The following is an 18,302-nucleotide window of genomic DNA, read 5'->3' on the forward strand; positions in this document are numbered from 1 at the left end:
ACAGAAAGGAAATGTTGCAATTTACTGTAATTTCACCTAATGTGGTATGGACCATAAACATTTAAATATATATCCTTTTAAAGGTACTTTATTAAACTTATTTGTAATAGAAAACATTTTAAAAAATGCCTGAGGCTCCAAGCACTCCATCTGAAGCCACACAGCTCTTCTTTCCTACACAGTAGTTCAACTGTAAACTGTTCCCCCATTAGTCATAAAAATACAACAGTAGGTTATAATAAATGTTAATTAATGTTTCTGTAACTACTAGTACACTTACACCTACTTCTCTGTGCTTGCATACTTCTATTAACTCCAGCGAGATGACATTTAGGTTTGTCAGTAGTAGCAATATCTTGGTTGTGTTCATGGTACAGTCTGAGACCAAATAACATGCAAACATCTAACAACAGAATGACAGAGTGCAACATATTGCTTCATACAACCCTAACTTTCTCTCACAGGAAACAATTTCTCTCTCTCTACAGCTAGCAGGCATAAATGTTTCTTTGCCACAATTACCCGAGCCTTTACTATCTCAAAATTAAATTGCTACAGGAAGGCTCTCAGTAAAGAGAAACCTGGCAGGGGCTTCTCACATCTCACTCCAGCCTGCTTCCAAAGTTGAGTTATGTTACATGAGACCTTCACAGTCTGCACAAGCTTCCACTAAGCTCCAAATAAATAGCAGGTGAGGTAAAAAATGCGGGCTTTAGCCCATATTTGCCCTTGACAAAATCACATAAACGCCTCTCTTCCTCCTCAGGACCTGCTGTGGTAAGGTGCTTCAAGCAGAGCCCAGCAAGGCCGCCTCTCCACTGAGCACATAGGGAGCATCTGCCACAAAAGATGGGAGATTACTTCGAGTCTCTCTTATTTGATCTGTGGTCCTGGGTTTGCTAACCTTGCCCCTTTCTGGCAAGCAAAAGGGCAGAGGGATGGGGGAAACTCTGCCACCTCAGTCATCTTGTTCTATGACAACACTCTTGTGACTTCTCAGCTGTTGCAGACCACCTCAGCACCATACACCACCCAGAACAACATCTCTAGTGGTTAATTTCTACTTGTAAAAGATATTTTCTATCCAGGAAACCATGAGGAGTTCCATCAAAAAGTCTCTACACAATCCCATAGAGATTCTCAGTCTCAGAGAATCCCTTTCAAACTGAGCACTGTGCGACCTTCCTGGGAGACTCACCAGGCAGGGGAAGCCTGATTATCATAACCATCTTTTAATCTTATTTATTACTAATTATCAGAGCAACTTCCTCACTAGCCTTAAAGATGGTTTCATGACAGCTTCACAAGCTCCTGTGGTGACCCCAAGGTTATGAGGATTGCATAGTTCAGTCCTTTCCAGACAGCCTTGGCCACAGTGACGTTGCAAGAATGCCTTGGCCTTTCCACACAAATACAAAACTTTCATGTCCCACATATAAACTCAGATCCAAGCTATTATTTTCCCTGAAGAATTATTTCAGTGTTAAGAAGACAGCCTAGAAAATACAAACTTCTTCGATGATACATAACAGAGTCTGATTTTAATTGAAGCAGGTTGTACAAACAAGTGGTGGTGAGAAAGCATTAGTTACCTCCACAGAATTGTGAAACTCTATTCCAAAGGACTGAGTCGAAATGACAGAATCTGGACAACTTGATGAATGTACCAAAGCCTCTAAGAAAATGTACCAAGTCCTCTTTATTCAGAAAGTTCTTCTCTAAAGACATGGATATTGTTCAGTTTCTAAAAATAAAGCTCAATTTTAAATGCTTCTGCAAACTTTTGAAACTACTGCAAAAGGATAAATGTAGTATTGAGCATAGAAAGCTTAAGGGAAATCACAGTGAGAAAGTGGGGCTCCCAGTAGCTGAAAATCCTGGAGAATGGCCTAAAAAGAAAGACTTATCTCTGACTAACAATAAAGTACTTGATTTTAATATTTTGATAAAATGTATGAGTTGTTCTGATTTATTAGATAAGAAGTTATTAAAAGGTCATGACAACGTTTCAATCCTGAGGGGCAACATTCTGATAAGATTTTGTGAAGTATATGTACACTTACAAAAAAGATCTGATAAAATATTAGAAAAATTATTTTAAGGTGAATTCATAGTACAACCAGTATCAAGGATACCTGCAACCAACTTTCTTGATGTTAACTACAAAGAAAAAAAAAAAAACAACCCTACATTTTTTTCAATAGAGTAAGTTCCAACAATAAAATATTTTTAGCCTCGTGCTGCTCTTCAAAATAGCATAAGGCAGCTAAATAGGTATTTAGACCATGTATCACTGCAAGACAGAAACTGTCATTTTTGAGTATGACTAGAAGATAGAGGCATTCAAGAGGAAGTATCATAGAGAGCCATTCAATGAGAAGCTTTGGGCATCATACGGTTTCCCCATAACAAACTTCTAACTGGTATGTAACAATAATGAACACGCAGATGGGGATTTAAGGATCTAATTCCTAAAAAGGCTCTTCTATTAATGTGGTTTGAAAAAATACCAACTCTTGAATATGTTTTTCTTTCTATAATACTATTATAGATTTTACAGTCTAAATCTAATGAATCAGAAAATAGCTGCTCAAAGCACGATACATTGCAGGCTTCCTCATTATTTAAAGTACCTTTTTCACAAGCCATTTAATTGCATTGTTGCCAAAAACAATCCTTAGGTAATACATATCTCTGAATGTGGCTTGTGATTGAGTAATTTTTTTTCTTCAAAGAGAAAAAAATCATTATGTGCATACACACAAAATATGTACACCAATGTTATAGAACCTAATGCTTTTGATCTACTCCTGCAAAATGCTAAAGACCACCTTTTACCATGAGTTTTATATCACTACCATCAATGAATTCAATCTATGCAACTGAAAGATTCTAGCCTAGGAACCTAAACTTTCTGCTCTGTGATTGTCTCCATTTAATCTCTATTGAAAAGACCCCTAAAAGAAAAGGTGTAACTGGATGTCAGACTAGTTTTACAAAAATAGGTATTACATGGCATTACAGAGGATGCAAACAGTGTAATTAAGTAATCACACCACAATTTTGCAAGAGTAACTAAAAGAAAAGCTAAACCAACAACCTGCAGAGATGACATGAGAGGCTGAGGCTGTCAAAGGACAGCATGCATCATTTCAACCTCAATCTCTTCATGCTAAATCCCATCACTGCAAAAAAAAAGTATTTCAGAAAGAAATGCTGAAAATCTACACACAGGAAATAGAAGTCAAATACTCTGATGCGTTATGCTGTCTCCTTTCCTATGCTGATTTCTAAATATAAACTCCCTCTGCAAACACAATTTCTTGACTGATGATCAACTGATTCACTACAAGCAGGAAAATCTTTCAGGCACTAGCAGGACATAGCTTGGAATTTCACAGTCTATGGCATGTAACCTCATCCGGCAGTTCTAAGGAGTTGTTCTCTATTTTTGAACGATAGAGAGAGTCCGACATGGATATTTCATCTTAAAAATAAAAAAATGACAGTATTACCTACATAACAGCTGTTATCCCTGAATGAAACAAGACATAATCCACGTTCCTATTACAGTAGAAACAACATGAAACTAATTTCCATTAAATTTGTTTCACATAGAAATATTTTTTAACCCTTGACAGAGAAATGTAAATGTTTATACTTTCAGAATGCTGTTTCCTTTTAAGTAGCATTGGGGATATTGATTTGTGAAAAAGAATCACTTAAAATTAATAGATGTACTACTGTAAAATAAAAACAAACAGAAACCCCTCAAGTATTTCCATATTTTTATCTGAATAAACTTCCAATCTTTCCTGCAAGCAACATAATCAAAAGAGAAATCACACCTTCTTTCCTAAAGCTTATCAAGTTGCACAGTTTTATTGTTAATCAATGAAGATAAAAAGCCTTAAAAAAAAAGAAAGCCTTTTCTAGTGAAGGGGCATAAATAAGGAGACAATACAAGGTCAGAAAATATTTTTATACCATGCTGCATTAATAAGTAAAGGTGTTTTTTTTAATTAATAGCATTTTCCTGTTTTCTTGGGAAACTTTATATAAACCACAATATAATTTCTACCATGGAAATAATGATGGAAGCAGTGGGAGACTGGCTGGTACAAGCAGGCACATTGAAGAGCACTGGCTAAAGCCTGGGGACTAAAGAGTGCCTCTGCAAGGCTTTCCCAGATGAGGCAGGTTAGTTAAAATGCTGCATCTCCTCTGGGAGAAGAAATGAAAAACAAACTTGAAGAGACAAGCTAACCCTGAGAGCTGGCTTTTTCTCATAGGACTACCTGCCCATGCTGAGATTGACCTAGCTGATGAACAGTGATTGGTAAGTCAAACAGAGAAAACAGGCATCTGTCTATAAAAATTAAGAACACGAATTCCACCAGTTTGAACTGTGTAGAGCTGGGTACAGCTCAAAGTGAAAGATGAGACTCTGCCATTATTTCTGCAGTCCAGAGTGAACTTTATTTACCTGACATTCTTAGTGGTACAAGCGTGCAGATGCACGTTGGTGTTTACCTCTAGACTGTGGGTATTTGAAACAGAAAACCCATCAGCACAGCACTGCAGCACTGCAGCACTGCCTGGGGGTTGGCTGATTTTGTGTTGAGGCACTAAGGGCAGATGAAGACCTACAAGAAAGCCAGGAAGGGACTTTTTACAAAGGCTTGTAGTGATAGGACGAAAGGGAATGAATTGAAGCTTGAAGAGAGTAGATTTAGATTGAATAGTAGGAAGAAATTCTTTGCAGTAAGGGTGGTGAGACACCAGAACAGGTTGCCTGGGAAAGTTATGGATGGCCCCTCCCTGGAGCTGTTCAAGGCCAGGCTGGATAAGGCCTTGAGCAGCCTGGTCTAGTGGGAGGCATCCCTGCCTATGGCATGGGGATTTGATCTAGATGCTCTTTAAGGTCCCTTCCAACCCAAACTATTCTATGAATCTATGAATCTTAGTTACAGAGGCCACAGGCTGGAGTAGTTTCTGCCCATATAGCACCTTCTGAAACCTTGAATGGTCTTCTTTCTTTTTTCCTTTTTTTTCCTTTTCTTTTTTTTCCTCCCTTTTTTTCCCTTTCTTTTTTTTTTTTTTTTTAATTCTCAGACTGTTTCTACATTGTCACCAGAAATAAACAAGACAAGATGAGAGTTTCAAGGGCAAAGTGCATTGGAGTAGGAAAAGCAAGTGTAATTTGCTTTGAAGTAGGAATGAGAATGTCTCACTGCAGCATAGATGTAATCACAGTATCACTTAATGACTCCTCCAGCATCTACTTCATTAAATTCTACCATTTGCATTCCCAAAACATAAAAAAAAAAGGTGATAACAATAAAAGACAAACTGTTTCACATTGTATCTCAGGTGTTTTAAAAGACAGACCCAGGACACTTATAATAGAAAGACTGAGTTCTTTATATAGCTGGTCCTGCAACTGATATTAACTACTACCTGTCTTGATTTTGCAGCATGCTATTTGCAGGAAAATTACCACAGCAAGCATTTAGAATTTGTGATGAAATGATTGCATCCATTCCCTTCCAGCTGTTTTTGTCTAATCCCATGGCCTAGATGGCAAGAGACTCAGAGACAGATCCACAAAGTGGCACAGGATAGCTATAATCCATTTGCATAAGTACCTATCATTTTCATCCCTCATGCTCCCTTTACAATTCACTGTGTCAGAAGATCCTATAGCTCCAGTTCTTTTCTGACTCATTATGGTCATACAATTACTTTCCTTGGTCAGTATCTTTATTCATCAAAACATTGGTGCTTCTGTTCAGAGCCATTGTAAAATGCCACTTTCACAGGAACTCATGACTGTCAGCTCTGTGGGTAATGGGCATTTTAAAGAGAGCAGCCTGTTAGCAATTACCCTCCTTAGAACAGGTGCAGGATTTGGATATGGGAACAATCTGTCTTCATATCTTTATTTCATTGGGCTATGCTGGTAAGAGAAACCTTTCCTTTTGGAGAGCCATGCTGAAAAAAAGCCCAGCCCAATCCAAAACCCACTCAGCAAAAACAAACTAAAAGAATAAATGTGCATGTGTAAGTCATTCTGACAAGTGTTAATCACCCACATTGGTGATTTTCTTAACTTTGCAGAACATTTTTTGGTTTTTTTATCAGCCTTTATAATTTATTTTACCAAACAGAAAGATTTTTTTCCCCTGGACCTGCAAGTGCCCACTCATGAGCTGAATTTTGGTAATTTTTCTTATTTTGGAACAGCTTTGTCAATGTCCTTAGTTTTGACTATTCACAAAATAGATCAGAAGCATTTATGGAATTTAACATTTTATGGCCAGCATTAAGAATGCATTTCACATCTTCCAACTCATTTTGCAGTATACCTTACATTTACTCAAAGACAATGAGCTAGCTATCACACTAGACAAACAAGTGAAAGCCTAACTTCTAAAGCATTCTATCGAAACCTCTGTTCAAGGTCTAATCATTGTAGATGAATATAAACTTTTGGTCATTCCTTATACATGCAATAAATGCAAAGCAAAGACGAAATGCAGTTGGTACAACCAACCACACGTGTGGCACATGCCCAAGTTAAAATTTGTGGCCATTCACTTTTTTTTAACACAGTAATATTCATATTTGCAGCATAAGAAAGCAAGGATGGGAAAAAGCAAACTGTCACAGTGCACAGTATTAAAAAACTTGTTAAAAGTTAGTCATGGGGAATACTGTCATAAGGACTGTGGAGTAGCAGAGGCAGAGGAAGACATGGATAACATAACAATGGATGACAAAACCATGGTCATGGTGTAGAGACAAGCTTGAGCAGGCAATGGAATTCCTCTGGTTTTTGGAGCTGAGCTGAACGTTACACACTTCCATGAGGAGGTATAATGCTACACAGACTTGTTGCAGCAGCAGAGGCAGCTTACACTGAAACTCAGCATTTCAAAGGTGTTAGCCCTTCCCATCCTGTCTTCACAGCCTTTTACAGTTTGCTTCTAAAAATGTCTCAGAAGTAAAAATACTGTATTCTTTTTCTAGTCCAGCAAAAATATTTGGAGAATGAAGGAGAATAAGTGTTCTGGCAAGACGTAAGTATCTCAAGATTCAGAAGTACACAAAATCTGCAGATATCCACCTATAGGGATTTTTGTAAATTCCTAAATGGAACAGCTACTGAATATATGCTTTATTAAACACATCTATTTGCAACACTCATCCAAACTCCACTGTAAATCTCACCTCCAGACAGTGGGGCATCAGGAGCATCACAACCTCTCTGAATGTCTGAAGCTCACTGCTAGTCCTTATGTGTCTTCAGGTTACGTTCCCTGGGTCATCACTGGACCAAAGCTCCAATTTTCACACTATGCTACACCTTCTCTTTCTCACACGAGTCTCATCTTGAAGCTAATGACATTTTTGTCTGACTATGAGAAGCTATCTATGTATCTCAAAAACTGCTTCAAGATTACACAGAAATAAAACAATTGGTTCATTTCCAGTGAGCCTATCAGTATCTAGAGAAAATCAACAATTCATTTTTCATTACTGAAGAAATGTTTGTATGTTTTTTTAAAGCAAGTAATGCCACAGACAGAAAAAGATGGCAAAGCAGCAGGCACAAACATGCTTTTATTCAGGGTTACTGTGATGTAAAGGAAAAAGTCTGTACAAGTGAAGTGGCACAATCATTTATGGCCCAAAAGGTATTTTCACACATTTCTATTGATCCAAACTTTAATGAAATGTCACAAGATCCTAACATACTTCTTCAATTCCTACAATGTTGAAGAAAAATCCCCCAATCAAGTAAAATAAAAGACATTTAAAAAACAAATATGAATACAGGCTACACCTGGTGCATACCTACAGATCTTTCAACAGATAAAATCAGTGTTGTATGCTAAAATTAGTCCTGTTCGTTACTCAGAAGCTAAATTATACTTTGCTTGATTTGCTTTTAAAAACAAACAACAAAAAAACCACAAACTTTTAGGTGTGTTCCTATTTCTCAGTATATTTGTAAGGTCCTATAGCATATGACTTTTAAAAATTACATCACTGATTTTGGCATTAATGACTGGATCTGTGTGCTAGCCTAACACTACATTTCACTGAAGGTAAGAAGTAATGCAGTAATGAAACAGAAGTCAAGTTCGGGTTTATGCCACATAATTTTACAATTTAAATTTAGCAGAACTCCCCTATATTTAGTGGTATAACAACGAGCTCTGCACTAGAGCATAGTTTTAAGTCAAGACCACTGTTAGATTAGAAGAATCAAAATTGCCTCTTGGGATTTTCTCATTGTTCAGATACTTATACACATGCTTAATTTTGTGCTATTTAAAAGTCCTGGGGAATGAATTTGACAAAAACATTTCTTTTAGATGTGTGATATTAAATCAAGAGTTGTGAAAATATGGAACAAATTTGTAAAGGTAATTTTTTTTTAAATATTTTTCCTAATATGCCTTCTTGTATTTAGTTCCAGATTTACACAGAAGTTGCATGCAAATAAAGGTAATTTTAATCCAAATGTGCCTTAATATGCCTTTCTGTGCACATACACATGCACACACATACACCTATCACTGAATATGTTTACAGATAAATATTCTTGTAAATAAATTAAAATGTAAATAAGCTGAAGAGTGTCAGTGCCAGGAAAAAGAACACTGTAATCTCTGTGTTTAGGGAGATCTAAGGTAGTAGAAAGTTAGATTGGTTTCCCAAGGTCATGTGAGAATGGTAAACCATGCAGCATCTCTTTATGCAAATATTTGTAAACAAAAACTGTAGCAAACAAATTTTTTGGGGGCCAGTATCACTGGGCTCTGGTTAGGAATTTATCATTTAGTTTTTCAGAGTTCTCTTCACGATTAAATTACCTGCTTGACTGAAAACTGGAATTTTATTTGAAGTAAAAATTAATCAGAAATAAAGATACCGTTTTAGCCTGAATTTTTTTAGGGGAAAAAGACCAGAGAGGTGATCAGACAATTTGTACATTGGATATTATATTTCACAGTAATAATATATACAATAACCCAGTGGAACTGAGATCATAGTTCACTTAAAAACAACCCAAGTCTTCACAGCACTAACAACATTACATTTTCACACACAGAGAGAGCTTATAAAAGAAGCATTTGTGGAAAGACTCTGGGTCACTAGATCACCTCCTTACATATACTCCACTCCATTAAAAAGCAAATGCAGTATAAGGAGAAAAAAATTACCAGGAATTTTTTGGCTGTTCTACAGGATTCATTTATTTCAAAAGCATACTTCAAGATAATGTAAAAATTCAGTTGGTTTGTTCCCCCACCCTATAAACTCTTCTTATTACTAACGGCCAACTCTATCTACGCAAAACATTCCAAAGGCCCTTGCAGGAAAAAGTAGCACCTTGTGACTTTCTACCTCTCAGTTAATGCTCTGACTGGTGCAATAGCTGGAAAGTTCCAGCCCTGTAAGGGACAGATAAAACTAAGCACATAAAGTGCTTAGATCTGCTTTTGGAGATAATAAACACGGATCGAGAGGAAAACCAGAGGATGACCAAAAACTAAGACACTTTGTTATTCTACATGGCATTCCTACTTTACATACAGATCTTTGCTTATCATAGAATCACCTGGTTGAAAAAGTCCTGCAGGTCATCAAGTCCAACCATAACCTAACATTATTACAGTAGCATGAAGAATATGGAGGAGCAACAAACCGTATTACTGCAACTTATGGAAGAGTGCCCAAAGCCTTTACTTGCTGGGGGTTAGGTAATACTATTTCAACCTGTACAAAATAGCAATAGTTGAGTTATTTTGTGTAGCTAATTTACAGTTTTTGATAAATCAAGAAGAATATCTCTGCACTGCACAGAGAGAAAGTAGTAATCCATCTGTGTTTCAACACAAAAGCAAAAACAAACACGGAATTAGTAATTCCTGTAGCAATCACAGCTTCCTCTGAGGTGTACAGATGGTTTTTAACCAAAGTTACATCTATTGTAATATGATCATTTCTTTCTAAGCCATGCAAGCAAATGATATCACTGCCAGAAAAAAAAAAACATTTCTGAGATGCATTTCTATATAGTTGTAATGGTATGGGAACCACAAGCAGAACAACAGAAATCAGATAATTCAGGTTTAGCAGGTTTTTTGTAAAATAAACAGGCAAGCTCTGAGATTAAAAGGCAGATGGGGCACTAAAAATATTGTAGAGGCTCTGTCATACTCTTAAAAGGAGAATAACAGATCATGGCATGAAAAGCAATGATATTGTCACACACTTCATGCATACATTAGTATTTATAGTAATAAAGGTGATAGCATAGCACTGAATTACCTTAGAGATTTTGGCAGAAATCCATCCAAACCAAGAGTTTTGACTTAGAGCAAGAAATTAATGGCACCTTTCATTTTCTCCAGAATAGTCTTTTTCTAGCTGATTCTCATTACAAATAAGCCAAGGATGAGTTTTATAAAACATGTATTCTCTATTTTCTTGTTGGTTTCTTGCCATTTTGAGAGTTAGAAGAGTTCTAATTAGAAGTTAGTTAAACAGAGCCAGAGAAAGACGGCAAAGATCTCAGTAACATCAGGGCGGGTACCTGCCCGTTGGCAGAGCTGCTACACTAAATTGGATGAAAAGTTAATGCCCTGAACATAATTTACTGTCTACAGATCTAGCACTCACAAGAGATACTCAGTTCAGAATCTCTCCTTGGCTTTGAGCTTTAATATAAGAGCCAAGTAATTCCTTCAGATCCACTACTGAAATGTCTGGAGACCGAGGACCGTATCTGGTTTTGGGCTGCAAGACATGCTATAATACTGTGGCTTTCTTATACGTACTTACAGAGATATGCTCTAGGTTTAAAAGGAAATGGATTTCTGGGATACTTCATGATTCCACAGATTAATAATTACAGAAGTGTCAACCTCAATTTCATTTTTCTAAATGCTTGTCAGGAGTTGCTTTTTTTCAATGAGACTGAAGGAACACATTTAGTCTGTCCTCAAAAATGACCTACTACAAGTTAGAATCCAGGACTACACAGACAACTAATCTTGAATAAGTTATTTAATCAGCTATAAAAGGATAGCCATGCAAAAATAGGTTCATAGGTAATCTGAAATGGTCATAAAACACATACCACTCTCAGAGCAGAGACAAGAAAATATCAAACTAACACATAGCACCCACAGTAAGTATGAATTTCTTCACAGACAAGTGGTAATTATTAACAAATGTCTCTCCAAATTTATGGAAACCTGTCAAAATTTATTTTTTATCTACTTCACAAAAAGGGAATGGTACCTATCAAAAGCGCAGCTGTAGTTAACATCTGACTATTGCAGGAAAGTTTCCTTCTTCATATTTTCTGTTGATTCTACACCTGTGGGGTTTCATTCTGTTTTCTACAGCTCATAGTGCTGGCATGTTGCTTATTCCCTGCTGAATAACTGAATCATCCTTTATAACTCTGTCTCCTTTGTGCAAACAATTTATTTTCTGGGAACAGATATAATACAAATTATTAAGTTACAACTTCAGGTAGCTTTCCCACAGGATCAAAACTTCAAATAACATTAAAACTAGCCTTGAAGCTAAAATGATACACACCAAGTGAGCAGCTGGCTACATGCTGCACCCATGATTTCTGGCTACAGTGGCCCATGGAGGAGAAAGCTCCTCAAATCAAAGATCGTGGAGACATCAGCCAAATCCATTTTTTGTCTCTTTGCTCAGTACATGGCATTGAAAACACAAACCATGGAATCATAGAATCATGGAATCAGTCAGGGTTGGAAGGGACCACAAGGATCATCTAGTTCCAACCCCCCTGCCATGGGCAGGGACACCTCACACTAGATCAGGCTGGCCAGAGCCTCATCCAGCCTGACCTTAAACACCTCCATAGATGGGGCCCCAACCACCTCCCTGGACAACCCATTCCAGGCTCTCACCACTCTCACGGTGAAGAACTACTTCCTCACGTCCAGTCTGTTATCTCCCCACTTCCAGCTTTATTCCATACCCCCTAGTCCTGTCACTACCTGATATCCTAAAAAAGTCCCTCCGCAGCTTTCTTGTAGGCCCCCTTCAGATACTGGAAGGTCACAGTAAGGTCACCTTGGAGCCTTCTCTTCTCCAGACTGAACAGCCCCAACTCTCTCAGTCCGTCCTCATAAGAGAGGTGCTCCAGCCCTCTGATCATCCTTATGGCCCTTCTCTGGACACCTTCCAGCATGTCCACATCCCTCTTGTAATAGGGGCTCCAGAACTGGACACAGTACCTACATTCCTGATGTTATTCTTAATGAAAATGTATCAAAACGGCTATATGACATAGTAAGATGGAGTAAGAGTAATTTTTCTGACCTTGCAAAACAGATGTTAGTGCTAACTATTTCATTATTTCCCCTAGGAGTACATATACATTAATTATACTTCATGTGATTATGTGAACCAGAATTTGAAAATTAAAAAAAGCGAGAGACAAAGAGACATTTTGATTTGGTTATTTTATTACCTGAGTATTTTTATCTTGTGCAGGTATAAGGAGTACTTGCATCTTAATACAAGCAGAAAGCTAGATTGTGGTTCAAGAAAGAATAGAAAAATTGAAGGAAAAAAAAAACAAATAGGAAACTAGACGTATTAAAATATTCAAGAGAGTAAGAAAACATCTTGCCAAGTACAGCTGTCCCAACAGTACTTTCATGAAGGAGAGTTTTTATATTAATCTGTTTTGTATTCATCTGTTTAGAATAATTGTACATTCACCTATCTTAAATCAATGTATCACAGTTTCACAGTATATCAGAGGTTGGAAGGGACCTCAAGAGGTCATCAGGTCCAACCCCCCTGCTGAAGCAGGATCACCTAGGATAGTCTGCACAGGAACGCATCCAGGTGGGTTTTGAAATTCTCCAGAGAAGGAGACTCCACAACCCCCCTGGGCAGCCTGTTCCAGTGCTCTGTCACCCTCACTGTAAAGAAGTTTCTCCTCATACTGAGGTGAAATCTTCTATGTTCTAGTTTGAACCCATTGTTCCTTGTCTTATCATGGTTTATGTATGGAAGCCAGAATAGCAGGAACTAAACTAATGTATGGAAGACCGAATAACACAAACTAAATGTATGGAAACCAGAGAGCTGGAGAGACAGGATGACCACGTATCATCCTGTGCTTCTGATTTGTGAATTGAAAGAAGGGAAGACATGAATCTTGAACTTTATATTTAGAAGCTTGAGGCCTGTTTACCACACAGGAAGAAAGCTGTCACACTACAATGTAATGTTTAAATTAAGGAGTCTCTGTAGAATGCTCATCTAAGACAATGTATAGATAATAGGAAACAAGACAGGGACAGACCAGCTTGTCCTGCAGACGTGAGCAGAAGAACAAGAAAAAAAAACAACCAAAAGAGCATACCTTGCAACTAAGAGCATAAAATGCAACTAATAGGAAGACCCTCCCAAGCCCACTGCCAGGAGACACTGCCATGTATAAATGAGAGGAGCTGAATGCAAATGAATAGGAAATAGCATGAATACGTATCAGCTAACTGTATATTAACTGTGTAAAACTTGAATTCAGACACACACGTTTGGAGGGGAAACCCCCCATATGTCCAGTGCTGTGTCTAGCACTGTACATAAATTATTAAAGAACACCTACTTAACAGTCTTAGCTGTTGAGTTTTTCGAGTTCTCTGTATCCTTTATAGGTCAGCTTCTGAAACAAGAAGCTACTAAAAATATATACATTAATTCCACTGGGTGCCCTTACCAAAGAGGCAACCAAAGACTGCAATTTACCCCAAAGCTGCCTATATACCACTCAGCATCTACCAAGAAACATACTTAACCTCCTCTCTGAATATATCTGTGTCAGTACTCAATGCACTGCAAGACATCGCAATAAGAATGTTTTATTTTCTGTTTTCTATTCATTCCCTGAGGTTATTAGTTGCATGTTTAGGTAACCCTGCAAGTGAGCAATAAAAGAAACCCATGGTGCTGTTGTCAAGTAGTTTATTTTAAGACTGTAACTTCAAATATGTAAGCACACCAAGCAAGAAAAGAGCATAAACTGCTTAAAAAAAATGAGACTCCTTGTTCTGTAACATGCCAGCCACCCAGTAATTACTGTGTTAATGCAAAGGTTACAAAGAAAAGAAAAACATATGACTGAGATTACAAGTCTAGCTATTGTTATAGAACAAAGGAGAAGAATCAAATCAATGCCTTAACTACAGCTGCTTTATCAGGAAGTGCCCACAAACAATACTCAAGCTTTCCTTCATGACCATGCATCAGGGCTGCAAATCTTCATGCGTCCTCCACTTGTGCTCTAAATTGAAAGTGCATCAGGTAATTAGGCAGATGAATGGAAGAAATCATTGGTACAACTAATTGCAGCTCAAATGTTCAAGACAACTTCTGAAATAGCTTTGTCAGATAGGAGCCGATAGGCAGAAGGAAAAGCAAGTGGGAATTCACTCAGCTCAAGCAGCACCATGAACAGCTCAATCTCCCCTGTGATTCCTTCTTCTGTAACTGGGTTTACAAAAGACTCCTTATGAGAAAAATTAATTATAATGAGGCCACTCTCATCTCAAAGGAGAATATCTTCATGACCCATATCTATCCTGATACCTGCGTCCATTAATGCCAGTTAAATTAAGGGCAGATCCAGCTATTGCTAGATAGCACTAACACATAACTCCACTTATAATGGAACATTATCACATTTTCAATTATATATCTGATTTTCAATCACACCTCTTTTATGGGTCACTGTCTTCTGAGATTACAACAGTAATTTTTATACTTAGTTTAGACTGATAATCATAGGATAGGTAAAAACTTCAGTAAGTACTGCAAATAGTGGCACAAAACACTACACTAACAAACGTTTTGCTTATGCTAACAGAAATACGGGCACCAAAGTAGCCAAAACATCAGTCATGCCCTTTACCCCTTCAGCTTATTTAACTTTCTACCAAAACCACTCCACAAATTTGCCAAAACTGAAGTATTTTATCAGTTATAGGGGGTTTTGAGCCTGACTGCACTTTAGTAACCCAGATAAAATAGATGATACAAGATCAAAAGAGAATGTTACTCAACATGAGCATGGAAATTTTCCTTTACAGACACATCATGATTATCTAAACCTGAAGAGCTTAGTTCGTTTCCACTTTTAGTTCCTCCTCCTCATTTATAAATCTTCAATCTCAATTGTCAGCTTTCCATCTAAGGCTACATTAAAGCTGGTATCAAGGGTTCACCATAGAAAAAGAATGAGAAATTCTGTGGGAAAAAAACAAGCAAACAAACAAATAAAGCAACCAAACCCTTAGAAGACAAAGCACATAAATTCAGCAATTCAGAACTTTGCAAGGCAGGCAAATCTATCTACTCAAAGCTTCCTGTAAACACAGCATTTACCATAGCTGCATTCATGTAATTAGAAAATCTTAGTAAGCTTAGAAGGAAAAATAAAATATACAAGTATCTTCATGTCAGGGAAGTTTTCAGCAGACTGAGAACAGCAACATCTTAGTACTGAATTTCTGAGTACTATAACATTTTTATTTGAACACTGAGTGCTTGTCCATTTCTGAAGAAATAAAAAATAAAATAAAAACCAATAGAATAAAATTCCCTAGGCAGTAATTTAAGTCTTTCCTTGACTGGTTTCTTAAGTCCTCAGAAGTTTTTTCATCTTGTCATTGTGCCACAGAAGAAATCACCTAGCTGAAGGACTGAGGAAAATCACAACTCTGGTCTACTCAGTCATTCAAAAATGAGATATTTAAAATTACCACCTGAGGTGCAATTTCCAATAGTCTTTAATAATTCTTGGATTCATACTATCTGGCTTGCTGCTTTACAATACATTAACCAAATTCAGTCTTCAGGTGTATCTACCCAAACTTTTTGAACTTTGCTACTACTGTGTGAAGACTTCTCTTTAAATTGCTAAAATTCTTGTTAATCTTCAATTCATTTGAAAAACCATTTTCTTTATTCAGTTTCATAAAACTGGAAGTACAAGCAGAGAAGAGTTGCTGTAGCAGGTCACTGAAATTTTATTCCCCTTCCCAACTAGCCTATTATTCTACTCTTACTCTTGTTTTTGTTACCCCTAACACTGGCAGAAGAGAGTTTAAATTACTTTCATTTCTTCAAAAGCTCTCTGTTCCCTCTCATCTTTACCTTTCCACATTTTACAGACACCATATAACTCCATCTTCTCCCTTCCACAGTTCTCATTTTCTCTACATTACAGTTTTACTATCTAGAAGTGTAGTAGCCCTTTTATCTACAGTGACCATTACGAACATGCAAGGTAAAGCCAAATCACTCTGCTTTATCAAATGCTCATGGTCACAAGAATACCTTTTAACAGTTTTAATGCATATAAGCACATAAGGCTTTCTTTGAACAGTATTAAATAAGATTCAAGTAAAAATTCCATTTATGAGCAATGTTGCATTGTGAAACTAATTCATGATCAACTATATTTCATCCAAACAAATCATTAAAAGTAGTACCTAGGCAACATTTTAATGATCTTCAAAGTTATAGAGCCTGTGAACCTGGTAAAATTGTTTCAACTACTCCAGGAGAGAGGTGAGGTTGAGTTCCAACTCTGTAGTCCCTGGGAACGTTCACACACATGCAAGGGAACTCTGCAGACAGTTCACTAGAGATGCATCTGCAGTGCATGCTGTGTGAATTAATAGAGTTTTCACACAGCTTTCAGTAGCTCCTGTGTTTCTGAAGTGCTTTGAGCATACAATGCACAATGCAAAGACAATTTACATTCACTCCAAATACTTGGTAATCTCCAGGATTTAATGCTGCAGTATTTATTAGCCCACATCAAAAAGGATTTGTCAAAAACAAGTAGCACTGCCAATCAAATAAAATCCACACTTTTCTTTGCTGTTGTAGACCAAAAACTTCTGTCAATTCTTTCTTTTGAGCTAATATTGTATTTCTGAATGAAGGTAGCACATTACAAGTCTATGCAGTATTTACAGGAACATTACTTTATATTAAAACTTTATGCATGCACAATGACTGCCTGCTAAATACTAAAATACAGCAATACACTTGGAAGGACAATGATGCTCCTATGCCCTGCCTAGCAACAAGCAAAACTTCAGAATGTCAGAAATGAAAATAAGAAACTTCAGAAAGGGTAAATGTTTAGTGGAGCAACCTTGAGCAGATACCACAGATACAAATGAAAGGTAAAAATTACACATGAACCTGAGTCATTACTATTTGAAATTGAGTGAATTTAGAATACAAGGTTTGGGTGTGGCCTGTGCTCTTACCCACCATAGGAACCTCAGATTTTAACATTTGAGGTTTGCTTTTGATAGATAGGTGGAGAGAAGAAGTATATTATTATGCTAGTTATGAGTTAGACTGAGAAAAAAATATGGAGGGTTTTTTTATAAATTAGTATTTAAAAATTGAGATTTAATAATTTGAAAAAATTCTCCCCCCAAAATGAGAGAAATTTCACAGAAATTTCAGAAGTGTTTCCTTTCACAGTCACAAGAGAGGAGTAAAACAATTCATGTTGCTAGACAATTGGTTCTCTTTTTTTAACGTGAATTATTGATTTGGAGTGTGTAGTCTGTAAATGTATTTGTATTGCACATACTTTGTAAGGATTCTTCCGTCATGAATGGATAATGCAGAAGCATGGATGGACCTCAGACCCCATTTAAAGTCCTCAGCAGCCTCTCAGGGTTACGCTTTTAATAGCGCCTAAATGAAGTCCCTTTATTTCAATGGAGATTACTTACTTTACCTTAGTACAAACAGTTCCACTAACATCCTAATCAAGTTAAAGCACTATGAAAAGCACTGCATTTTAATTTCCCTGTGCTTTCGTATGTACAGGTAGCAGCATGCAAATCTACCCCATACTACTCAGGCATTCTCCCTTTAAAACTAAAAAGAAAGCATAAAAGTGAACGTAAGTACCAGCTGAAAATTGGGTTTGAGCTACAACACTAATTTTAGTTTTTACTATCTCAGTGCATAATCAGAGAAAATCTCTCTACCTGATTAGAATCCTCCTTTATTTACAAAGCTTAGCTGAGCTATTAAAGAGGATCAGTCATTTCATGCATATGGGGCTCTGGGCAACCTGATCTAAGATGATCCTTCTAACTGCAGGGGGTTTGGACCAGATTGCCTTTGGAGGTCACTTCAAACCCAAACTATTCTATGGGAATCAGTAATTAAATCACAGTGGA

This window comes from Indicator indicator, chromosome 5 (assembly GCF_027791375.1).
Source record: "Indicator indicator isolate 239-I01 chromosome 5, UM_Iind_1.1, whole genome shotgun sequence".
Lineage (NCBI taxonomy): Eukaryota > Metazoa > Chordata > Aves > Piciformes > Indicatoridae > Indicator > Indicator indicator.